The sequence below is a fragment of the Bos indicus x Bos taurus genome, chromosome 9, assembly GCF_003369695.1.
Source record: "Bos indicus x Bos taurus breed Angus x Brahman F1 hybrid chromosome 9, Bos_hybrid_MaternalHap_v2.0, whole genome shotgun sequence".
In the NCBI taxonomy this organism is placed as follows: Eukaryota; Metazoa; Chordata; class Mammalia; order Artiodactyla; family Bovidae; genus Bos; species Bos indicus x Bos taurus.
The window spans coordinates 60,025,296-60,051,843 of NC_040084.1; the positions used below are offsets into that span (position 1 = coordinate 60,025,296).

A 26,548-nucleotide genomic window follows, 5' to 3' on the forward strand; every position below is an offset into this window, starting at 1 on the left:
AGAAACAAGGTGGCAAGATCAGCTTCCACCAGCCACCGCCCCCCAACCCCACCCTCTCACCACAACCTACGCTAACACCCACCCTCTCACCACAATCTACTCGGATGCACCCAACTCCATTCACAGCTGGGTGGGCACAATTTGTTTTCAAAACAAATTAATCTACTCCACCCTCCTAGCGATCTTCTCAAGCCTGGCACTTGGGAGAAAACATTGCTTGGTTCTACTAAAAAGCAAAGTTATCACATTAACACTCACATGCTTACAAGGAGGAGGAATGCAGAAACATCACTGTTCAGAAGACTGTAAGAAATGGCCCCGCCAAGGCAGATCATCAAAATTCTATCCTGACTGTGAGGTCAGGCAGGGACCTCTCAGAAGCCAGGATGTTTTGTCAAAAGGAGCACCAGATTCATCGAATCAGGGGACTGAGGACTGCTCCTACCCCTGGGGCCGCTGTTCATCAGAAAACTAGAGATGCTAGCAGAGGAAAATACCCAGTGTGGGTCTTGACCTATTCCAAGAGGCTCTGCAATGCTGCTAGAAAAATTACCTTGGCCCCTTCCGCTTCCTTGCAGCCATTGCTTAGCTTTCCACGCAGACGTTCAAAATGGGGCCTTTGAAAACTCTGCCCTCAAACGAAGGTGGTTCAGAGCAACACTTTGGCTGATATCACAAGACTCCCAGGGCAGCGCTTCGCTGCTTCCTCAGCATATGCCAGTGCCCATTTTACAGGGGCGATTTATGGTCCTTCTCTCAGTAGAGTGAGCCAAAGTTTTATAATCTTCATTAAAAATCAGCACCACATGTAATAATACAGAATACTGCCTGTACACAAGGGGGCCAAGTTATAGGTGTTCAGGGAAACGTGGCAGAATTTCTTGGCCCTGGCAGGCGTAAAGTTGCAGGCACCAGCACTATACTAACACAACCTCCTTTTATTGCAAATGTTCCTTCAGTCGAAGTCCTAATTACTTTCTGTAAAACCCTAACCACCATCAAGCTTTCTTCCGACAGGGCAGCCGCGCGATGGCCTTCAAGTGCAGCAGCAACACCCTGGCGGCCTCTCGAGTGGGCGGCGGAGGAGGGGGCTGGAACCCAGCAGGACTGGGGCCTCAGCTGCGAGGTAGGCTCTTGGGTAAGCTTCATAATCGCACGCGCCCCTTTTCAAACCCTGGCGTGTGGACTTAGAGGCCACCTCGGTGGGACAGGCGGAGGCCCTCCTGGAAAGGATTCAAAAGTCAGTATCAACGTCAGGTCAGAAGCTACTCTTTCACCCCGTCTGCTCCCAACAGGGGGACCGGTCAGCTTTGAGGGGCCCGCGGAGCATCTTTTCCTGCCCCTTCTTGGGAAACCGCTAGGCAAGCCCGGAAACCCAGGTCTCAAGGTCCCACTCCCCTTCCAGGGTCTAGTGCCCCGGCTCTGCCCTCTCCCCACGTGACACACCAGCCATCACCTCTCCAACCACCCCTTTCGCCCCCAGTCCTGGCCTTTCAAGGCCCCTGGGCGAGTCGCCGGCCAGGCCGGACCGAGCCAGGCGGCCAGGAGGGCCAGGAGCAGGGGGCTCTCCAGGCCGCGCGGCCGCACAAAGCCGGGAGAGCAGCGGCGGCGGCGGCGTGAGGCGCGCCCCCTCCCGCGAGTAGGCCGAGCGCGCGCCCGCCCCCTGTCCCTCCGCCCCAGCCCCTGGAGCGCCATTCGCGGAGCGGCTTACGCTAGTCGCCGGGCGTACGGCGCCCCAGCGGCCGGGGAGGTGCGCTGCCCGGCTCCCGTAAAGTTATTGTGAATGGGGAACGGGTGACGTCAGCGCCGAATGTCAACAATGTAGCGATTGAGAGTGTGGGCGTTCCGGGGAGAGCGCGAGCCGCGCGGCGCGGAGCAAACAGCGCCGAGCAGCCGCCGCCTCGCCAGCAGCAGCAGCAGCAGCGGCAGCAGCGGCAGCGGCGACGGTGCACGCCCGGGCTGCGGTCGCAGCAGCGCTAAGGCCAGCGCCCACCGCCGCCCTCGCCACCCCGCCTGCCCACTCCCGCGGCCGCCGGGCTCTCGCTTTCTCCCCGGCCTCCCCTCGACCCTTCCCCTCCCCCTTCCCGCCACTCTCGGGGGGCTGGGGACGAGCTGCCATGTGATGTGCCTCCTCTCCGTGAGCTTTCGGTGACCCCCACCCCTCCCCGATCCGCCGACTGCCGGGAGGGGGCTGCGGGCTGGGAGGACGCGGGCAAGAGGAGACGGAAAAGAACGCAAAGTTCTCTGGCGAGGTGAGTCCGTGGCCCGCGGGTCCCGGGCCCCCGTGGCGGGGCAAGTTGGCCGGTGAAGGGGCGCGAGGGGAGCGGGCTCGCGGGACTGGCGGGGAGGCGTGAGGAAGCGGCGCGGGAAGGGAGCCGCGGTTGCCGGGCGCGCACGCAGCCGCCAGCCAAGCGCCCTGCCCGCTTTGATGGCATTTTCTAGGAACGGGAAAGGGGTGGGAGCTGATCGGGCGGACGCACGGCTGCGGCCGTGCGCTCTCTCGCCCGGCTGTTTACGGCGGGCGAGGAGGCATTGTATTTTGCTCGCGTCGACGGGTGTTTTGGAACAGCAGGGGGAGGAGGAGCAGAGGGTAATAAGTCAGGCGTGGGGAGGGCGGGCTGGAGGGAGGCGCGCGTCCGCGCGACCGGAGCAGCTGTCAGACCCACGGCCCTGCGCTCGGGCCCCCGGCCCGCGATCGCGGTGCCAGGCCGGGCGGCCTCCTTCTAGCCCTCGGCGTCCGCGCCCGGGGCTGCTCCGCGAAGCTTTGCGCTCGGCTGTCAGCCGCCGCTTTGCGCTCGGCTGTCAGTCGCCGCGGGGTAGCTGAGACTACAGCGACTGGCGGGGTATCAAAGCCCAAGTTTAGGGTCCCGGGAAGAGGCAGCCCGGGGACTCTTGGCGCAGACCTCGGGCTGCGCGCTGGGTACTATCGCTGCTAGCCAAGGACCGGGTCATTGGCATGCATCCCGGGGAGGTCGAGCCGAGAGGCTCGTGCCTTCAGACAGAAAAATCTTGCACCTTCCTTTTCCACGATTCTGCATGAAATCTAAGTGCAACACACACCCCCTCTTCTCCCTGCCTGCACTTCAGTCTGCAAACCCCTTTTGGGCTCCACCTAGGAGAGGAGTTTATCCAGGGGACACCGCTCCACCGCCCCCTCGCCGAGGCGCCCTGTAGGGTCTCGCAGTTTTTCTCCTCTCACCCGGTGAGTGCTCAGGAGCCGAGCACCCATGGAGAGGGAGGCGGGAGGCGCTCCTTGAGAAGGGACTCGAGTGAGCACCTCGGTGACCTCGGTTTGGCCGGGCATTTGCAAGAATTTGGACCGTGGGAGGAAGTGGGCAGGGCCGGGTGTGTGCGTGTGAAAGGGATCGCGCACCGCAGGCTTCCAGGGTCGTGGGAGCGCGAGGTATCTGCAGCACCGTCTCGCATGTAGGCGAGTTTGATAACTTGGGGGGAAGTTCCCGCACCGCCGTCAGATGGTTTTTGTCTGTGGCCGGAGAAGGAGCGCTTCGCAATTTGCCTGTCTGGTCACCGTCGTCTCGATGACCCGTGACCCCTGGGAAACAGGAGGGACGAGGGCGCCCAACTCCGGGCTGGGCTGCGCACTCTCGGCCGCCTGGCCGGGGCGGGGGGGGGGGCGGGGCGGGGGGACGTAGCGTCCCTCGGCTTTCACCTTCGCGGTCTAGTGCTGCAGTCTCTCACTCCCGGTGTAAATTTCATCTGTTGAGTGTATTTAACTAAAATGGGTAATTACTTTAGATAAAAATCCTTTCCTGCCTAGTGGGAACCTTGGCGGAGATGATGCCTAATGAGATATTTTGCTTTTGTCTGTTTAGAGTAAAATTAGAGATGTTAACTCTGATAACGGTTTTCTCAGATCATTAAAATGTAACATGTAGGAAAGGCATGTTGAGCTGCGAAGGCTCTGGCTGACATGAAAGAAGCTGTGCGGGGAAAGGCTGCCACTTGGTTGGTGGAGGGGCTATTTTGGTAAGGCAGCGGCGTCTGGCTTACAATGTGAGATTGCCCCACCCTGGTGCTCCGGCAGCTCGCAGCTTGTGAGTAAACGGCGGTTTTCATTCTTACAGGTAATAATAAATGTGAGTCAAAATGACATCTTGTTAGAATTAGCCTTCAGTCTGTAAGAGAGATGGCTAAATAACAGTGTTGCATTCAAACTGCTCTTGTGAAAGGTCTGTCAGCATTTCCGTTATAAATGCAGTTTTTCAAGAGTTTATAATTTCACCACAAAACTTTTGAGTGGCTGAAATGTTTTTCCCTTCTAGTGTTCTGCTTAAAAAAAAAAAAAATGCGATGATTGCCCACTTCCATCCTATTTGCTGTTCCTGAAACTTGAATATCATTCAGATGAGCGTCCCAGAAATGGAAAACACAACCATGGAATAAAGAAGTTTTGTTAGAATATACTTTATTTGTGCCGAGTAATATTTTCATTTTGGATTTTGGAAGGCTTTATGTTTGCCATTTGGTAATCATAAATGTGTTAATTCTGGTATCTGTCAGTTCTGCAGGTGGATTGAAATGTCAGTTCGTGTTGTAAATGCCAGGATTACATGGAAGAGCATTCTCCTCATATATGTGTCTGTGAGCTCATAGCTAAATTATATGCACATCTGTTAGTTACTTATCAGTTCTTTGTATGTTGCAGGCGAAGATCTGCTATAAAGGAGAAGAGGTAAGGCAGAAAGAAAGGGAGGGAGTCAGGGACCCCCCTCTCCCCCACCCCCATAACTTTTCAGCGTTTCTAGTGCCTGAGAGAAAGCCATTCATTTTCTTTCTTTTGAATTATGCCTTTGACTCAGTTCTTCAGGCCAGTCCCTTTCAGTCACTCACCTCTGGCTGCAGTGTGAGGGGCTTAATTATTTGTAAACTGCTCTGACATCCGTGGATGAAAGGCACTGCAGAAGTGCAAAGTATTGTTATCCCAATATGGAATTTAATAATCCATTACAGTTCATCAGGAAAATGCACTTTGCAGCGATGGTGGGAAATGTTCCCACCTGATAGAGGGTAATAATAACTGCCTAAAAGTAGGGTCAGATTACAGATGAGACAATTAACTCTAGCCATGTGCTCCTCAATTTGTTGCAATTCATTTAGTGATCAAAGTGAGTCGCAGAGAGCCAGATGGTCAGGTTCACATCTCTCCTAGGCCAGCCCTTCGCTTCTGAGCCCACTGTCTGCACAAGCAACAGGACTTACTCATTAGCGCTTGTGAACTGTTCCTCGGAATTTGTGATTGAGGCTCCTGGGACGCGACAAAAAGGCCCAGGCCAATCTGTATTGTTGCGAGCAGTTTAATTTTACTTGGATTAACTCATGCTTAGTGTCTCTGGGATGGATCCAGCCTTAACAAGGGAAGAGAGAGATCCTAGTGGCTCTCTAGCTCAGCGGGGCTGGGCTCCACTGCCCTACTTTTTTGTCTACCTCAGATTTCAGGGGGTGCAGTGTCTGGCTTCTTGAAAATGTTGGCTTATACTCAGATACATAAATACCCTCCTGTCTGGCTGAGGGGTGGGGAGCAGGACCAGTTTGGTGGGCACGTGACCTGCACTGTTGCCCAGGCCCCCTCCCCTCTCAGAAGGACCTCACACGTGGTTTAATCTTCTGCTCTTGTTCTTCTTGAGATCCTTAATAATTCTGGAACATGGGACCCTTCATCTTCATTTCACACCGTCTTGAAGAGGAGGGGGCATGGCATGGAGTGGCAGGCAACCACTGCACCATCTCAGCTACTTGTCATCAGGCAGGAAGGGGTGGGAATAGTGGCTTTGTGTCTCCACACTGTCTGATTTTTCCGAGGGAAGCTGTATATCAGGGTTTTGATGTGGAATCCCCTACTTTCTAAATATTTGCTCACACCGGGTAGAAACATTGTAAGTGCCGGAGCTGGCCCGTAGGCTGTCTGGCTGCCCACTACCGAGTGAACTAGAACATCTTACTGTTTCATATTTCTGTCTTTGGCTATTTTCTAAAGGCCTGACATATCGTAGATGATTTTTGAGTCTACACCAAGTGAATGGTTAACTGTGGTCAGGAAAATTGAAAAAGGCAAAAAACCCCAAACGGAATCAAATGAAATCAACACTGAGTCCCACTCAGGGATTGATAGCTTTCTTTTTAACAGAGAATACAACGTGAAAGGCCATATAATTAATACCAAAGGCACCGTATAATCCTCCGCAGGTAAATAATCTATTTCTTTGGGTCACCTGCCCTCTGTTTAATTGTTATTGACCAGATCGGGTAACATGGCTGTTTAATGCCTGAGGACTCCTCCAGGAGAATTTGACATTTGCCAGCACCCACTAAAACAATAGCTGTGATTTGTTGAATGTTCACCATGTGCCAGAAACAGTGCTGACTCCTTTCCCTGAACATTGACTCCTCATTTCCTTCCTTGACTCCTCAAGGCAACCCTGAGAAGCAGGCATTGTGCCCATTCTACAGAAGAGGAAGGTTCTTATTGGAAAGGATTTCATCAGAAGGCAGTGTGTGTTGCCCTGACTGTCTCAAGGTTATTTCCCTGTCCTGTATACACAGTCTAGCCCAGAGTCAATGACTGGGCATGGCGTTGGGAGTCATAGCATGCAGAGAACCCAGTCTCTACCCTAGAGTACAAGGAATAGGGAACAACGTAAGACGCAGCATAATCTGTCAACATCTGTGATTCATACAGCAAGCACTGCATCTGCCTCCCTGTCTCCTTTCCGTGTCAGGAAGGTTCCAGTGACATAGGACCCTATCAGAAGCACAAATAGTTCAGAAGTCAGGGCTGGTTGCAAAAACTGGCATTACTCTGGAGAAGAAAAGAAGCTTTCGGCAGAGCTGAAGCCGTGTTAGGGAAAGCAGCACCAAGGCTTTTGGAATGATAGAAAATCCCTCCTGGATTGCCAGTGACAGCATATGACCTATTCTTGTCCCATTTTTAAATTTCATGTAAATATTTACACATTGTTCAAGTCAAAACTGAAACCTGCTGTGAACTAAACATTTTGTAAACTCAGATTGCCCAGAATTATTACTCATCTGTTTTTTTTTTTTTTTTTTTTGGTCTGTGATGATATCTAATAGAAAAGTAGTTCTTTCTTTGTCAATTTAAGGTTTTTACTTCCCCCAATCTTTTGTTTTTTTCTTGTTAATTTCAAATGTCAGTTTCTCTAAGACTGAAACTTACTCTCACCATCAGCATGCTACTCAGCTTCCCTAAAGCTGGAAGTCTCAGAAGCACCAGTGTGTCCTTTTCAAGGACCATTTCTTTTCTAAAGAATATGGAAATTGAACTCAGTCCTACGAGTGGCACTACTTCAAAAATCAGGCAGGAATGTTGCCTTTGTTTTTCCTTGAGCTACTTTTTTCCAAAATAATAAATCTTCCTGATCTGAAAGCATTTCACGTACTTCTTCATCCTCGTCATTGGAATTACAGCCAAAATGTCTCTCAGTCTTCCCCAGTGACCTCATAATCACGACTTCTCCAGCATATTACCCTGGTTAACTTCTCTTTTGTTCCTCAGCCTGATTATAAATTGGCCTTTGGTTCTGAGATGTGTCATTTGCCTCCCTGACCTCTTTGTTCCACTCCTGGTGGCGCGAGGACAGCACTGATGCCCCTGCCCGTGGCTGCCTGGTTACTGGTTCCCTCTCCTGCCTGTGTCAGCTTTCATCTTCCCTTTTTCCAAGCATTGCCATCCTCCTATTTCCAGTTTCCCCATACTTCTCGTGATTATCTTCATTTATTCCCGAGCCTACTACAGCTGGCATGTGGACAGACTCCAGCTTAGTGCAGAGGGAAGCATCTGCATTTCCAAGTCCATTGTCAAAACTCCAGTCCATCCTTTTGTCTCTCCCTCGCCACTTTCTGTGGATGCTTCAGGGGTTTCCTCAGGCTGCATGTGTCTACCCCGTAGAAGGCTTAGACTTTGGAGTTTAAAGCTGGGAGAGCCCAGTGTGGTTATTCCTGTTCTTATACGTAGAAAAACAAAGCCAAGGTGCTGCTCAGCGACTTTGCTTAGTCTCCCAGGATCTACACATTATAGGCAGGTTTTATATTATTCCCATCCTGTATTCTCCTAATTATCGGGAGCTCGTGGATGGGATAAAATGGGCCAGGTGTCCAGAAATGGCATTCTTTAGAGGCAAGTGGCTCATTCATTCACTAAACAGATATTGAGTATCCCTAACATGGCAGATGTAGTGCTAGGTGAACATGATGCTTTTGGGGAGCAAGCCCAATCCCGGCCCTGACCTCATGAAGCACCCCATCTAGTAGGAAGGATGACATTTATCAGATAGCCACAGATGACTTACTGCAGACTCAGAGAAGGAAAGGTATTATATGCACTGGAGGATGTACTGGAGGGACGTGACCTTGTTGGGAGGTTGGGGCAGCCCTGCCCAAGGAATTATGGAGTCAGCTGCCATCTGAACCTGTCTGAAACTAGCTAGTTTTCCCCCTAGTCTCCCTAGACTGTAAAGAAGGCTGAGCGCTGAAGAATTGATGCTTTTGAACTGTGGGGTTGGAGAAGACTCTTGAGAGTCCCTTGGACTGCAAGGAGATCCAACCAGTCCATCTTAAAAGAAATCAGTCCTGAATATTCATTAGAAGTACTGATGCTAAAGCTGAAACTCCAATCTTTTGCCACCTGATGAGAGCAAAGAGCTGACTCATTGGAAAAGATCCTGATGCTGTGGAAGATTGAGGGCAGGAGGAGAAGGGGATGACAGGATGAGAGGGTTGGATGGCATCACCGATTCAATGGACATGAGTTTGAGTAAGCTCCGGGAGACAATAAAGGACAGGGAAGCCTGGTATGCTGCAGTCCATGGGGTCAAAAAGGGTTGGACATGACTGAGCGACTGAACAACAACAAGTCTCCCAAGCCTATTAATTCACTCCTATCTGTGGCCCTTTGGAATATTGCATAAACCATGGTATAACGTGTTGAGTCATTTTGGCCAATAATGGTTTCTGTATACAGAGTCCAGAATTGATTTATTTACCTGTGTCTTTAGAACCTGATAAAAACAGAATTAATTGCCAAGAATATTGTTTGTTTCCCTACTGAAAAAAAAAAAAAAAAATGCAAGTTAGCATTCTTATTTTGGGCATGTTGAGGGTCATTTTGACAATATTTGAGTGATTAGAAGCTTCAGGCATGCCCTCCCAGTTGTCTAATATGCGTGGGCTTGGGGGCAAGGGGCTTGGGTGAAAATGAGAGTCTGGCTGATCAGAAGCCCCTGTCTGTCCCAGACCGGACAGGTCTCCAGCCTCTGCAGACCCAGGATGATTATACAGACTGTTCTTAGCACAATTTAGGAGTGCAGACAGCATCTGTTTAAAACAAATGGACTTATTATGTGCTAAAACTCCTCTATTTTCTTTTTTTCCTATTATAGCTAACCTGTGTTGGGAGCCTTATATGTGTTTTTCATATCAACTATTTAATTCATATAACCACCCAGAGGCAGGTGTGATCATTAAAGACTGAGGCACGGATGTCACTTGGCTAATGAGTGGCTGAGCTGGGTTTGGACACGAGGAGTCTGATGCTAGAACCTGTTTTCTTAACCACCTGTTGTTCTGCACCTTCTCTTCCTTTTTGCTCTCCATCACATCTCAGAAGTGGAAATATAGGCCATCTCACTCTACTGGATATTTTATTGACATCTATCTGAAAGATAAAATTGAAAAATAATTTCTCAGTGAGCCTGAGTGAATGCATCCTTTGTCTTTCTTCTTTCACCTAACTCACTTTCTGATAATTGCATTCCTCAGTTCTCAGTGTCCGTCTGAGGTTTCAGAGGATGGAAGTGATAACATGTCAAGACACAGGAAGAATTAGACACAGAACATGAATCCTATGACTCTGTTCCCAGGGTTTTTCTGTAACTCACGCTCCTACCCTCTTGTTATGTGAAGAATTTGTTTATAGCTTTCTTTTTTTTTTTTTCCTACTGAGGAGGAAGAATTTCATTCAGAACCAATTCCATCAGAGTTCCTAATGAGAAATATTAGCTGCTAGTAACAGATAAAAACAGGTAACCTTTGCTCCATTCTAGTCAATTTCAGGAAGAGATTATCTTGCCAGATTAGCATGTTGCAACTCTCAACAGGAGATTTGAATGATTTTAAAGGACTCCGCTAGGCAGTTGGTTCGGTAGTGACCCCGATTACCCTGGGTTTGCAGGGTGACTGTTTAGAGTGCTGACTCAGCTGTGTCCTGGGCTGGATGTCCAAGTTGTCATCTTTAAGTCAAGTGGCATTATCCTTGGAGCTGCTGGAACATTAAGCATACGCTTGAAGCTCAATTTGGGAAATGATCAAGCATATGACTGTAGTGTGCTTATTTTTCAGTATTTAGTTCAAATTTTGGAGATGGCTAAATGGGGAGATGCTTAGTGTGTCACTGTTGGAGGTTTTAAGTGATTAAAAAAATCAAGCAGATGAGTGCATAAAGATTTCTATGCAAACAATGATGAGCTTAAATTAAAGCTGCTGATTTAGTATGAGAATTACTTGCACTGATTTGTAGAACATCTATAGAGGTTCAGGCTTCCATATTATGCAAATGAATGAGCCCTGAAGAGTCAAACTGTGAAAAAAAAAGGAATTAACTATAAAAGATATTATTACCCATTCAGCAAGTGGAAAATGTAGACTTACTTAGAGTTAACCCTTTTCATGTATTTCCTTGAGAAGATTGGCATCGGGGTGATGATCTTGACAGCATTGTAAAGAAGCCATGCAAGGCTTGCTCTTAGTTCTCCCAGTGTCCACTTTCTGTCCTGACTTCTCTCTCTCCTCTGCTCCCTTTAGGCCACTCAGTGCACTTAAACAGTCCCCTTCTTCCCTTTCAAAACCAATCTCATAAAAGGATTTTATGAAAACTTTTGTCTTTTGTTGTTGTTTAGGTGTGGAGTCGTGTCTGACTCTTTGCGACCCCATGGACTGAAGCCTACCAGGCTCCTCTCTCCATGGGATTCTTCAGGCAAGGATACTGGAGTGGGTTGCCGTGCCCTCCTCCAGGGGATCTTCCCAACCCAGGGATTGAGCAGCAACAACCTAGTGTATTACTTCTTTCTGAAGGATCAGCTTATTAATAGGAGATAAACTAAAAGAAGTAAAAACCCTAGCAGTGGGGCTAGTAGAATCTCATACACTGGTAACCTGGTGACGGTAGGAAATTTCTGAGTAAAGAGAAGGCTCTATATAAATCCAACCGTGGAGACAGAGAATATGGACAAGCAGATTAGAATGTATAAACCACAGTATTACAAATATGAAGAGCAGATGATTTTTAATGTGATCGTATGTTTGTCAGAAAGCATCATCTTTCTCTTGCCAGACACTTGATCTGATTGCATAAACCTGGGTAGCAAGATGGTGTGTTATTTGACATTTAAACGGAGGTTCAGGGGAAAACCACTTGGTCTGTAACTAGGAATTTTTGTCAGTCAGTCAGTAGCAGTGAACCTGAAATACTCTATTATCTTTAAATGTTGAATTTTAAAAGAAAAAAAAAAGAGAATGGATTTCACCCATCTGCCTCCCCACCCTACACTTCTATTGATTAAAAATTGAGTTGATAAGTCTATTTCAAAAGTGACATGCCCCATGCTATGAGCATGACTAGTGGTGACAACTGGATATTTGGAGAGGCTGACTGTTTAAGGAAATCATGCTTTTTAAAATTTTTAAATTTTTATTGTCTTGGCATGTGGGATCTTAGTCCCCTGACCAGGGATTGAACTTGTGCTCTCTGCGTTGGGAGCACCGAGCTTTAACCACCTGACTACCAGGGAAGTCCCAACCCTCCTGCTTTTAGATAGACGTGTTGCCTTCTGAACACCCAGTCGTGATGAGTCTGAACTGGCTTCCATTTTACCCCTCCCCCATGCAGACTCCCCCAGCAACCATGCTATGTTGAGTTGATGGCGCCATCTAGTGTCAGTCTGTGGAAATGCCCTGTACTCATCTTTCATTCTCTGGGGGTCTGATCTCTTGGGTAGCTGGGTAAGGAGAGTCCCTCCCTGCTCTCTGGAGTACACTGTCTAGTAGGGAGACCTCTCCCTAATTCGTACTCTTCTTCTGTCTTCTGTTTAGTACTGCCTCTGTGCCTTCCTCTGTCTCTGACGCCATTTCTTTCTGGTCTCCTCTCTCTAGTACCCCCTCTCTGTAGCTCTTCTTCCTTTCTTTTTCTTTTTTTCTGTTCCAACTCTTGGTGAATTTTTTGGAACAACAGCAACAAAAATTTGAAACTCACAGATGATAAACGATTTTCCTGATGAATGTTATGGCAAAATAGGAGAGTGTCATGCATTTTAAAGTGGAATTAACCACGAAAGGTCATATTGGAGAACGAGAGTGAAACTGGACAAAGTCCGAAAGTCTCACCTAGAAGACTGCCTCTAATTAGGTGCTTCAGTCACTCAATAATGTTTTCTTTAGTTTTTAATTGGCTTTAGAACTATTGTTACAGTATTATTTTCTCTTTTAAAACTACAAATGTAACCTCTGACTTGAATTTTAAATTTGAGACAACCTTCATGGAATATCCTGAACATCATGGTGTTTCTGTGTGGGACGATGTGTTCTGAATTCCGAATAATCTGTTTCCCTCTGGAGTTTTGGGTCCTGTATTAAGTGAGAGAAAGGAGGTGAAAAGTCATGTAGGAGCCAGCCTGAGATGTGATTACACCAGGATGTTCATGGGATCCGAATTTGTGTACAGGTTTAAGCACATCAAACAATAAATTTTAAATTTCCACTTGTGTTAAACATCTCTACATTGTGGGTTTGAAAGTAAGTCCCCTCTGAAAAACAGGAACTGTGCTTGTCTGTTACCAGTTTTTGTGGTCGATCGGGCAACTATTTTGATTTTTGTCAGAAGGGAGGAAAAGCAGTTAAATCCAGTTAAAAACTGGTTAAAATGAACTGGCTCGTGAGATTTGAGTGCAGCTGTTTCCCACATCACAACACGGAGAGTGAATTGTTTATTACCACTCTTCAGTATTATTAGTTATCAGCACTGCTTTTTGAGCAGCGGCATCTCTGCTCTGTCTGTTTGGGGTTGAACCTTGGCAAATAGGAGCTGTGAGGGGAGAGAGGTTCCTGTTTGCCGATTTGCATGTACCTTGTTTTTGTTTTTGCCGGGTAGGTGTGTGCGCCTTCTGTCTGCGAGAGCCATTTAGCATGTCAGCAGTTTCCTTCCAGCCGCGCGTGCTGACTCATGCAGCTGTTACAGCCCTCAGCTGGCCCCACTGCGATCGGCCCACAGCACCAGCGCCGCCGTGGAGAGCACCTCGACCATTTCGCTGCGGGGAGACTATTTTCAGATCTGTGGTCGCTGCTGAGCTGGGTTCCCTTCTCCCTCCAGCAACCAGACACAGCTTTTGTTTCCCCGGGGTAGAAAATTGGGCATATTTCTAACTTGGTGACTGTGTGAGCATCACAGTATTTCTGGGAAGCCCCCAAAGAAAATCGATTTTTCCTTCCTTTTAATTTTTTGGTGCTCCTTATAGGGAGAGGGGAGTGGGGATGAGAGTAAGAGAAAGGGGCTCTGCTGTTACTTCCTCCTTAGCACCAGAGGGAACTCTTCTGAACAGTTAACTGAGGTTTTCCTGGTGTAACCCAGACCTGACCCACTTCTCCCCGTGTCAGTGAAGTGTGTGTGCCGGGACTGGGGCAGTGGGCAGGAGGTGTTCAGCAGCTAGCCCCACTTGGTTTTATGTGGTTCAAGTCCTTAAGTAATGACAGATTTTGTTTGTATCTGTTGCATGTTATTAAGGTTAAAAAAAAAAAAAAAACTCAAACCTGACCTCGGGTCATTTTAAACCTGGCATGTGTTTTCAGAAATGGTTTCGCTGTTTGTTTTTGGAGTTCAGTTCTGCTTATTTTCATCGGAAAGTGAAAATGTTACTTTTTTTGAGGTTTATAAATAAACTTCCTTTTGCAGATACAAGTTGATCAGAGCATCCTAAACTTATCTTGAGAAAGATGATTAAAGTGAGATCAGTTAGAGAAAGGAAAGCTTTACACATGGTTGTGGAGTTTGCCTCCATTTTTTTTTTTAGCTTCAATAAGCATTCTGAAGCAGCTTTGACCAGTAATAAAGAAAAAGCCAAGCCACAGTGACTATGTGTAACATGATGTTGATGGAAGTTCTTGGTTTCCGCCGATACAAATGACTCATCAGTATCAATAGAATTGTGACTTCTAATAATAACACAGTGCAAGACCTTCAAAACATGTGGTTTTTAGCCCTAGCTGTTAGTGAAAGGTTGGAAAATATTAGTTTGAGCTTTTTTTTTTTTCTGATCTCTTGATTTCACCCAAATTTAAAGTTGTTTTTTGTAGGTGTGATGATCACACTATTGTTTTTTCATCTTACTGTTTTTAGTTTCGTTATGACCACGTCGCCAAACTCAGATCATTTCATCGTTTAGAAATCTGTGCAGTAAGCATCTCCCAGGGCTGTGTTTTGAGGGAAATGTGGCTGAAAAGCAAATCCTCCCTGAACAGAGAAAGGAAAAAACCGGTCCGGACTCTGGTCCACCAAGCTGCCAGCCTTCTCCACAGAGTCTGTTGTGGAGGGTTGTGGGACCGCTGACTGGCTGATTGCCCTGTGAGTCATTGTCAGACGAATCCAAGAGGAAGGGTAACAGAAAATGCGAGTCAGAGGAAACGGCCGAGTGAGAAGGAGCAGTTACGACAGGAAGGACGGTGCTGCCCCGTCTCCAGGGCTGAAGGGCTGAGACCCGCAGACCCTGAACATCACAGGGAGGTTAGGTGTGCATTTGTGAGTTGCAGCCTCTCTGCTTGCATCTATTTGTGGGCGCTTTCTTATTTTGCTGTTCAGTTTTGGTTTGTTTTGCCTGCAGTTTGGCCAGACCATCAGAGATCGCTATCTTAGCTCGGTAAGACCACAGAGGTCTTACCCCAGGGCCTCTCCTTTTCGCATTCTGTAGTGAAAGCAACTGAATTTCTAGACTATGAAATCAGCACCTACATTTACCTTTATACAGCTTTTTTTCTTTCTGAACACTTCATCTTTAGAAATGTTGCATCACTGGTTTCCTAGTTACTACAGCCAGTGGCCTTTGTGCCTTACCTGCTATGTTAGCCTTGATCTGGGAAATACTAAAGGCTTTAAAGAGAAGCACAAAATGAGAATGTTACTAGTTGAAATTTTGTGTCAGTCTTGCCTCTCTCACAGTTCGTCCTGGATGGCTCTTATTTTTCCATGCCATCTTCTCAGCATTTTTTAGTTTTAATACTTATGCCTCCCTTTACTGTCTTTACCCTGGTGTTTTGCTCCCCGCTAGCATTTCCTTTCTTTGCCTCTTGTTCTTCCTCCCTCTTGCCAAGTCTTTACATTTCTTTCTCTATGTGAACACGCACCTCTTCTCCTTTATTCTTGTAGATTCTTTCTGCTCCTGCCTGCATGCATACACCCTTTCTCACATCATTCCTAGACAGACCCAGGCATGTGTGCACATATGCACACACTCTGTGTACATATGTGGACACATGTGCACCAACACAGCCCCCTCCCTGACCCTGGTCTCTTGCTTGTGGAGACCCCACAGTGGCTCTGGGTGCTTCTGTTGCTATCTCTTCCCAGAGCTGGTTTCTGGAAGGGGTCATTCAGACAAGAAGGGAATTGGAAGGGGAGCATACACTGGCTTCCCGCCTGTGTCTAAGAATACATCCTGGGAAGGAGGCTGGATTCTGAGGCTCCAGGAAAAAACCCAAGGGAGGCTCTGGCTTCAGAATCCAGGGAGTAGGTTGTTGTTTAGTCCCTAAGAGGTGTCCGACACTGTGACCCCTGTGGACTGCAGCATGCCAGGCTTCCTCCACCCGCTTCTCCTGCCCTCAGTCTTTCCCAGCATCAGGGGCTTTTTCAGGGAGTCAGATCTTCACATCAGATGGCCAAAGTATCGGAGCTTCAGCTTCTGCATCAGTCCTTCCAGTGACTATTCAGGGTTGATTTCCTTTAGGATTGACTGGTGTGATCTCCCTGCAGTCCAAGGGACTCTTCAAGAGTCTTCTCCAACACCACAGTTTGAAAGCATCAATTCTTCAGCCCTCAGCCTTCTTTATGGTCCAACTGTCACATCCATACATGACTACTGGAAAAACCATAGCTTTGACTGGACGGACCTTTGCTGGCAAAGTGTTCAGGAGGAGGTAGGCCTGAGCTTGGGCACATCAGCCAAAGAGAACAAGGTGTTGGGATGATTTTTCCACCGGTCTTGAGTTGGAGAATCCTGATGGGGTGAGAAGGGCCTCTGGAGGGGGTGGGTGGTTGGGGAGTACTAAGGGGAGGAGGAGGCTCAGAACTCAGGGTGTGAAAGAGAATGGGGATCATTGGCTTGCCTCTGGCTGTTAAAATGCCCACAGAGCCTGGTCCAGGGGAACTGGCAGGAGATCCCGGGGATACCCAGGCTCCCTCTGCGACCTTAAGCTGTCTCTTGCCCCACCAGAGAGACCTTCCCTGACCCTGTGGAGTGGGGGGACCACCCTCTTTTCCAGGCACCCACTCTTCTCCTTCCTTTTCTCTGAGGCTCTTATCACCCTCTGCGCTCTTGTATATGAGGTTGCTTGTCCATCTGTCTCCCTCATTATGAAATCAGCTCCAGACTTTGGGGTCTTTGCCTCCTTTGGTCACTGTAAGTCCAGGGGCCTGGAAAAGTGACACTACAGGGCTGCTCATTAAGCATGTATTTGTTGAATAAATGAACTTACTGTCTCTTAAGAATCACCTGTGGCTTCTCACTGTCCATAGAAAACACTCAGAGTCCTCAGAAGAGCCTTTAAAGCTCCTTACAATCTGTTCCCAGGCTACGATTTCAGATATATATTTCATCAGTGTTTTCTTCTCGCTCAACTTTTGTTAGATATCTCTCTAACTAACTTATGTTTTTATTTTGTACAGTTTCCTAACGTATGTGTTATATCTGTTGGCTCTGAAGTTCTCTTAATTTGTCCTAAATTCACTTACTGTGCAAATAGAGAATTACTTGTCAAGGGGCTTGCTCTTTGCAGGGAACGCCGTTAAGCCCAGGTTATGGTGTGTGGAATACGGACCCAGTAGAAAACATGGTCCCAGACGGTAGGGAAGTTAGTATTTCTGGAGATCACATATATAAGCATGAAGCATTTGAAATACAGTGCACACAGCAGGATGTGATCAAGGGCCAGGATGAATAGTCGAGGTAAGTGTGGTTGGAGTTGGAAGAAAAGAGAGCTGGCAAAGATTGGACGTCAGGACGGCTTTAACAGAAGGAGTTGAATCTGCTTACGTCCTTAAAATGATCGCGGGATTTGCTGAAATGGTCCTAATTACCTAGCTGATATCCTTCGAGATCTTATAGATGTCAGGTTCATCAGTTTTATTGTTCCGTATCAGTCATTGTCAGTATACTTTGACCATTCCCAAGTAAGACCTTCTTAAGATGTAATTAATGAAGGGATATGAAGGACTCTTTAAGTGCAGACCTAGAAAATTCTTCTGTAATAGTACAAAAAGTTTAAAATGTATGAGGAGGCCTTCACTTTAATTGTTTGAAAAAAATGTAAATAGAACTTCAGTTCATTAAAACATGAGGAGTAAGAAAACAAGCCCAAGGTGGTCGGTGATATTTGTGGGACATCTGTGGTACTGTTCCAGCATATGTAAAGAACGCATGAATTGGTAAGAAGAAGCCAGACAGCCCAGTAGAAAAATGATACTGTACATTCATAAACTTGAACAAGCACTTCACCAAAGAAACCCAAATGGCTAGTTGAATAATGTATGTTAAGTAAAATTACAGTAACACACCATGTACTCTCTCTGGATTGGCAAACGTTTACATATCTGATATAACCGTGTGTTGGTGAGGATGTGCATGCTTGGAAGGCCTTGTACGTAGTTAGTAGGAGTATACTACTACTACTACTACTACTAAGTCACTTCAGTCGTGTCCGACTCTGTGCAACCCCAGAGACGGCAGCCCACCAGGCTCCCCCGTCCCTGGGATTCTCCAGGCAAGAACGCTGAAGTGGGTTGCCATTTCCTTCTCCAATGCATGAAAGTGAAAAGTGAAAGTGAAGTCGCTCAGTCGTATCCGACTCTTAGCGACCCCATGGACTGCAGCCTACGAGGCTCCTCCATCCATGGGATTTTCCAGGCAAAAGTACTGGAGTAGGGTGCCATTGCCTTACTTGATACAATTACGTTAAAGAACAGTTTATTACTGAACCAAGTTCAACCAGGTACAGTCCAGCAATCTTATTCCTAGATACACATTTTGGAAAAAGTCTTACTCATGCGCTTCAAAACGGATAAGGAAGTTGTGGTACATATGTACAATGGGATATTTGTTGTTGCTGTAAAGTCAGTAAGTCACATCTGACTCTCTGTGACCCCATGGACTCTAGCCCGCCAGGCTCCTCTGTCCAGGGATTTCCCAGGCAAGAATACTGGAGTGAGTTGCCATTTCCTTCTCCAGGGATCTTCACGACCCAGATCAAACCTTCGTCTCCTGCTCAGCAGGTGGGTTCTTTACCACTGAGCCACCTGAGAAGGCTGCAGCGGAATATTACTCAGCCACAGACAGGAACGAATTTGAGTTAGTTGCACTGAGGTGGATGAACCTAGAGTTTGTTATACAGAGTGAAGTAAGTCAGAAAGAGAAAACAGATATCGTATATTAATGCATATACAGGGAATCTAGAAAAATGATACTGATGAGCCTGATTGCAGGGCAGGAATAGAGACTCAGATGTAGAGAACGGACTTCTGGACATGGTGGGGAGAAGGAGAGGGTGGACAAATTGAGACAGCAGCATTGAAATATATATATTATTATATGTAAAACAGATAGCTAATGGGAAGTTGAAGTGTAACTCAGGAGCTCAGCCTGATTCTCTGTGACAACCTAGAGGGATGGGATGGGGGTGTTGGTGGTGGAAGGGCAGCTTAAGAGGGAGGGGATATATGTCTTCTTATAGCAGATTCATGTTGTTGTATGGCAGAAACCAATACAACATTGTAAAACAGTTATCCTCCAATTAAAAATAAATTTTAAAAAAAAGGAAACACTGACAAGAATGTTCAAAGAAACATTGACTAATAAGAGCAAAAACTGGAAACAACCCAGATGCTCATCAACATTGTATTCAATTAACTCATTTTGCTGTACTTACCCATTGAGATACTGTTTGGCTGTGGGGATAAAAAAAAAAAAGAGTCAATAACAGCACATACAGGAGGGTGTGCGAGATGTGTTTAAGAGCAAGGATTCTGCCTGGGTTCAAAATCTGGGTCTCCCACTTACTTTGTGACCTTGGGCAAGTTTCTTAACCTCACTGTTCATCAGTTTCCTTACCTGTACATTGGGGTAAATGACAGTGTCTGCCTGATAGGGTTGTTAGGAAGATTAAATGAGTTAATATTTGTGACATGATTAGGATAGTGACTGGCATGTAATAAATTCTAGGTAAGTGTTTGTTAAACAAAAATGCATACATCAATATGGGTTAACCTTAGAAATGTCCAGTGAGAAAAGCAAGACACTGAAGAATGCATATAGAATGATTCCATTTATATAAAGTTCAAAAGCGTGCAAAACTAAGTGGATTGCTTAGGGACATATAGATGTTAAAATTATAAAGAAAATTAAGGCAATGATTGCCAGCAAAAAAAAAAAAAAAATCTGTATAATGGTTACCTCTAGAGGTGAAGGAGTAGGACATAGTAGGGAATTCTTTGGGGGCTTCCAGGGTCCTCAAAATGTTTTATTTTTTAGCCTGAATAATGGTCCCAAGAATGTTCTTTTAAAATAATTATTTTAACTGTGTGTGGATTTTTTTGCAAATGTATATACTTATTACATATTAGATAATACATTTTTTAACAGATTTTGTGAGTTGTTATTTTCTGAAAATATTTCTGATTTGATGTTATTTTAAAATTACCTAAGAAAATGCCAAACCCAAGGTAGCAAGGTGACATTTAGTAGGCATAAATGTAAATTCCTACATTTGAGTTAAAAAACAAAAATAACCTGTTCAAGTACAGAATTTGCACACCTGCTTGGTACCTGCTTCCCTATAAGACTTTGAGCTGCCAGTGTAGTGTGGTCCTTGCTTCTTACTGAAGGTGACATTTCCGTAGAGCCACGTTTAGTGAGCTGTCCCATTTAGATAGGACTATGCAGTGATTTTGCTCAGTATTCCCAGGCCTAGTTGTCCCATGTACAGAATAACATGCCCCATTCCTGGGGACTATTTTAAGGAAGATACTGACCATGGATGGAGCATCCTCTGTGATCAAGATGTTTAAGGATCTGGAAACTGGCCACTTCTAAGAATAGCCAAGGAAGTGGGGATGTTTAGTTTGGCGAAGAGAAGATGTAGGGAGAGAAAGGGTGTCTTCCGTCATTAGAAGAGGAAATCAGCTTTCTTTGTTGTTCCACAAGTCAGATGCCTGCCGTGTCTGCTGGTGGAGGCAGGTTTCAGCTCCTGGTGGCTGGAGACTTCCAAACAAAAGCTGTTGGCTCTCCTTTAGGCTTGACTAATCTTGGTACCTGACGTGTGGTTCCAGGCCCAGCAGCATCAGAGTCATCCAGAGCATGTTAGAATGCAGAATCTCAGGCCCACTTCACAACTATGGAATCATCATCTGTATTTTTATCAGGATTTCCCTGGGGATTCATTTACACATTAGATTTTGAGAGGCACTGGCCTAAACATTTCTAAGATCCTTCTTTGTAATTCTTAGGATTCAGTGATTTTATTTAAAGTATATGTTCAACTGAAAATTACCAGTTCATATGTGACATTATTGATTTTAGAACCTTGACTATAGTTAATAATAAGGTATGTTATGTTTCAAAGTTACTGAGACAGTAGATTTTATAAGAAAAAATAAATTTGTAAGTATGTGTGGTGATGGGTATTAACCAGACTTCCTTGGGTGATTATTTCACAGTATGTGCTGTGCTTAGTCATGTCGCACTCTGTGTGACCCCATGGACTGTAGCCCACCAGGCTTCTCTGTCCGTGGAGATCCTCTAGGCAAGAACACTGGAGTGGGCTGCCATGCCCTCCTCCAGGGGATCTTCCCAACCCAGGGATCAAACCCAGTTCTCCTGCACTGCAGGTGATTCTTTACCGACTGAGCCTCCAGGGAAGCCCATTTCACTATATATGTGTGTGTGTGTGTGTGTGTGTGTGTGTGTCTGTGTGTGTGTATACGCACACACAAATATCAAGTCACTCTGTTGTCCACCTGAAACAAATACAATGTTGTATGTCAGTTATATCTCAATTTTTAAAAAGTAAAAAATAAATGCCTGAGTATGTTACATGTAGATAAAGCCAAACAAGTTTTTGTTGCTGAATTAGTTTGAAATTTTTTTGCCCATTTTCCCCCTAAAGTAAATGTAATGTTGCTTATGTCTTGGGGCAGCTTATAACAATTACAATATAATATAATAGTGATTTTTTCCCTTTTTAATATATAGGATGAGATTCTTATTTTAAAATTGTTAGTTCATTCAAATTTTTCTTCTGTAGTCTTTAAAATTGGCAGAGTGGATTAAGGTTCTGAATACCTCTTAAGAATGCGCAAAAGAGATATTTAAATGATAAAAAGATATCACATTGGTTTCGTATTTTTTTTTTGCTTGTGCATATTCCATGTTTTGACCTTATAGGAACCTTCAAAGTCTGAGTATTTATAGTGATTCTCCACAGTGCCCTTTATCTTTTAGATACTAAACCTGAGATCAAGTAAAATAGTTGTACCTTTTTTCCCCCTCAAAAGACCATGACTAATTTAAGTTCATTTCTTATTTTCCTTAAAGATTTGCTACTCATCCTTTTAACTGATGAAGTTCAAGTGGAACCCGTGATTCATTTCATCCTTTTCCCTTTATGTAATTAGTCATTTATTCTTTTGATGTCCACAGTAAAACTAATACTTAGCATGATAGTCTTAAGATTCCAAAATAAAGAAGTTCTTAAATGACTTACAATCAGATATAAAATATGCTTTACTGTATGGCAAAAATGAATAGGGAAAACTTCTCATGAATAAAAGATGTGTTTTTTTAAGGCCATATAACCATGAGTTACTTGGCTTAAGCACATATTTCCAGATCTGTTTTCTTTTAACATGTAGGACAAAGAAACTGTACTTTGATATTTGGCTTAGATATTATTTGGTGATATATGGCATCTAGATAAGATAAATATGACAAATGGCTTTGTAAAATGTAAGGTACTATAGGCATTTTATTAACTTCAGTGCGTGATAATCCAGTTTTCATTTTAATTTAGCAGGGTTTCCCCTCCTTTTCTAGAACTGACTTAAACAAAATCTAAATTCCATCTTAGTGTGAGTCTTTAAGTTTCGATTTCTTTATCCATAAATGATTTTGAATAGATGTCACCACAGGTTATCATATTAGTAATTGGGAGGTGGAAGGCTAGACTTTTTTCTGTAAGCTTGCTCGCTTGTTTTCTTTATTTGTTCATTCATTCATCATGAATATATACTGAGAACTTTCTGTGTTCAAAGCTCTGGGCTGAGTGCTCTGGTAAGACATAAAATGAATAAGCCAGTCCAAGGTACAAAATTATTTGTAATTTATAAATTTATTTTTAATAATTATCATACTCTTCTGAACTTTAGAATGTTTGATCACCATTTTAAATATTGAGTAGACATGAGATCAGTGGTGAACTTGATAGCTGTTAAAGATACAAATGTCTGAAGTATATACTTCAGTTTTTAAGAGCAAGGTTGAAGAAGAGTACTGCATATCCATATAGAGTTTACCTGATCTTAGATTTTTTTCAGAATGCTTTGCAATCACATACTCCAGTCTAGTCTGTGCTGTTTAATACAGTCGCCATTTAGCTGCATGTGGCTTTTGACCACTTGAAATGTGGCTGGTCCAAGTCAAGATGTGCCATGAGTATAAAATATACCCTGGATTTTAAAGATTTAGTACCAAAAAAGACAAAATACCTCTTTAATAAGAATGCTGTTTACCTGTTGAAATGATACTATGTATAAAAATGTTTTAAATTTTATCTATTTCCTTTTACTTTTTACAATGTGACTACTAGAACATTTTAAGTTACCTATGTGGCTCACATTTTATTTCTGTTGGAAAGTGCTGGTGTAGATTCTAAAGTGTAGAGTGATTGAGAGCTCTTAGAGAAAAATATCAGAGCTTAACACAGAGAGTTTTAGAGATGAGACACCACTGACAGAATCCACTTACTCAAAAGAAGAAATCTCAGTCTGCACCTTTGCCCTACTTTGAGACGTGCCTGCTTTCCTGAGCACACAAAAAGAGCATTGGTAGAGTGAGCATTTTAATATCTGCAATGTACAGAGTATTGAAGGGGATTAAAATAAATATCACACAGGTCCCTTCTTTTAGGAAAAGATCCAGCCTACTGAGGAGACAAGATATGAGCATATGACTTGTTATATCATAGAAAGAGAGAAATAGCTATTCAACACTCTTTTCCAAGAACTTGGAAGCACTCAATGGAAAAGGAAAGAAATGTCACCATGGCAGGGAGGGGTGCATTGATTGGGTGCTCAAGAGTGGGTGTGATTCCAGTGGGCAGAGGGAAAGGGGCATGGCGGGTTAGGAAGGGGATTGAGTGGAAACAAGCGAGAAAAGATGGAAAAGCACAAGCAAATAGAGAGGTCAGCTGAGTCCGAGGATGGAGTGTAAGGTATAAGTAGAATAAATGTTGCATATCTTTTTAGAGTTTCCCAGGTGCTCCGGTTGTAAAGAATCTGCCTGCAATGCTGGAGATGTGGGTTCAATCCCTACATCAGGTAGATTCCCTAGAGAAGGGAATAGCAACACACTCCAGTATTCTTCCCTGGAGAATCTCATGGACAGAGGATTGTGGCAGGCTATAGTCCATGGGGGTTGCAAAAGAGTCAGACACTACTTAGCGACTAAATAACAGCAAATCTTTGTTAGAAAGTCCTTTAAATAGCAAAATTAGTAATACTGTATTTCCAGTTACATTTATACTTATATTTGTATACAATCTTGTAACTTAAAGAATTCTCAATAATACAGTATCACTTAATATTTTAGGCAACAGTGATAAGCATTTTTTTTTTGCTAAAAGTGCACTGTTATGTCATTTGATTTTTGCTGTTGACTCCATTTTATAGAAGCAGAAAGCAGAGAAGCCTGGCTTGCATAATTAATGATAAAGTCTTGAATCTGAATTAAACTCTCTAGCTCAGTTTTACTATGCCGAGCCACTCTGAATTGCACACCTGTAATTCTGTTTGCTTTGCCTGTTTTTGAACTTTATACACATGGAATCATGTAGCATGCACTGTTTCGTGTCTGTGAAATTCATTCATGTCATTGCGTATAATGGTCGATTTTTTAATTCTCAGTGCTGTATAGTATTCCGCTGTATGAATATACCACTGTTTGTCTATTTGTATGGTTTTCAGTTTTCTGGCCATCCTGAATGGCATTGCTATTGAACATTCCAGTACATATCACTTTGGGTGAACACACAGTACGTTTCTGTTGGGCGTATATGTAGGAGTAGAAATATAAAAGCAGCTAAATTATTAAATTGTCTTGGAAATGAGTCTAAAATTTGGCTTTATGATACTCTTTAGAAGAAAAGTAAAAGCTGTAAACTTTTAAAAAACTGAAATAGAGTTGACTTACAATGTTGTGTTAATTTCTGGTATACAGCAGAGTGATTCGTTTATATATATTCTTTTTCATATTCTTTTCCATTATGGTTCATTTCAGGATATTTAATGTAGTTCCCTGTGCTGTACAGTAGGACCTTGTTATTTATCTATATTATATGTAGTAAAAAACTACAGACTTCTAATCCTCAAATACTATATCAAAATAGATATCAAGGCAGCCTTTACAAAAGGATCTAAGGTGTAATCATTTTTCTGCTTTTAACACATTTTTGGATGGAAGCATGAGAATAGTAAACTTTTTCATCTACATAGAATTGGAAAGGGGTAACCAGGTGGCGCAGTGGTAAAGAATCCGCCTGCCACTGCAGGAGGTGCAAGAGATTCAGGTTCGATCCCTGGTTTGAGAAGATCCCTTGAAGTGGGAAATGGCAACCTACTCCAGTATTCTTCCCTGGAAAATTCCGTGGACAGAAGAGCCTGGTGGGTTACAGTCCATGGGGTTGCAGAGTCGGATGCGGCTGAGCAACTGAGCACACACAGCATACAAAAAGACTGAATTTGTATCACTAAGGTTTCTCTTACAGTTATACTTTTTTCCTCCAAGATAATTTCTGGCAGATAAATAGTGGATAATGAAGATGAGATTGTTACCAGGATGACATTATACTAGGGTATAATGAGCAATAAGTATCTGGATTATGTTTATTGGGAGATGAGGAATTTGAGGTGCAGGTAAATGGTAGGAAATTACATTCCAAAATCTATAATGAAAGCTACAGTTCTCAAAACTTTATTGAACTTTCCTCCAACCCTCCCTCTTTTGTTTAGGGGAATCTTCAGGCAATCAAATTTGCATTCTTGCAAAGAAGGCAATTACAAATTCCCCAACCTGTTTTTAGGGGGAAAAAAAAAAAAATGAAGGCAGACATTTATCCAGAGGCATCCTGTGTAAAGGAAGGGTAGTTCTAGGATTTGCCAACAGAAGACTTCAGTCTTTGTAGCTTCTTAACGCTAATGATGATCGTTTAAAGATGGGTGTTTTATGTTTAGACTGACCAGAGTTGTTGAACTTAAATTGACTGTGCAGAGGAAGAAATCTGTCTTTTTTCTGTGCTCTGACTCAGGGTGGCCCTAGGCAGGTTACAAGGCAAATGGAAATGTAGCCTCAGTGGACAAAGAACATTGTTGTGGTTATTGGTGGTAAATGAAAATTATTTTAGAGTGGATCGAAGGACATTAACTTAGGGCGTATCACTTATGAACTGAAAGTTTCGTTCCTCTGTTGCTATGATGGACATCTCTTGCATTTTGTAGAAAATCCCTCCTGGTTATTGTTATGTCCGTGAAGTGCGATTACTCCAGCCTCCAACTACTGTGTATACTTTGAGGGATTATGGGTATATGTGTAAAAGTCACGTTTTTTTTAATGTCCACGGATGGTTTCCTTAGGGTTACATGGTGTGGGTCAGCATTTGAGCTTATTCAGTTTTTCCTCTCACTTTCCAAAATCAAGATCAAATGAGAGCATGATGGGGGAATCAAGTTATTTTCAAGTCATATTTGAAGAACAGGTGTGTTCTTTCCTGATTTGCAGTGCAGGTGCTTTTGAATGTAACTGCCTAAAATGGTGATTAAAAAATTATCCAAGTGGAACAAAGCAAAGTTTTAAAAATGACTTGTAAACAGTTGCTCTTATTTTTTTTTCCCCTCTTTTTTCTCCACTTAATGTGGATTTCTGAACACTCCAATAACCTCTTAACAATACTGCTCCAAACATGTGAATTACACTCATTCAATAAAATCCAGCCTTTT

The 26,548-nt window shown here is 44.2% G+C and overlaps 1 protein-coding gene across 2 annotated transcripts in view; it reads left to right on the forward strand.

The window, feature by feature from the left end:
• Positions 1 to 1,715: 1,715 nt before the first annotated feature.
• Positions 1,716 to 26,548, forward strand: part of BACH2 (BTB domain and CNC homolog 2) — a 390,487-nt gene continuing 365,654 nt past the window's right edge. For both annotated transcript variants that reach the window (XM_027551387.1, XM_027551386.1), the window contains exon 1: positions 1,716 to 2,252. The gene's annotated coding sequence lies outside the window, so the exon portion shown is untranslated. The remainder of the gene's footprint in view (positions 2,253 to 26,548) is intronic.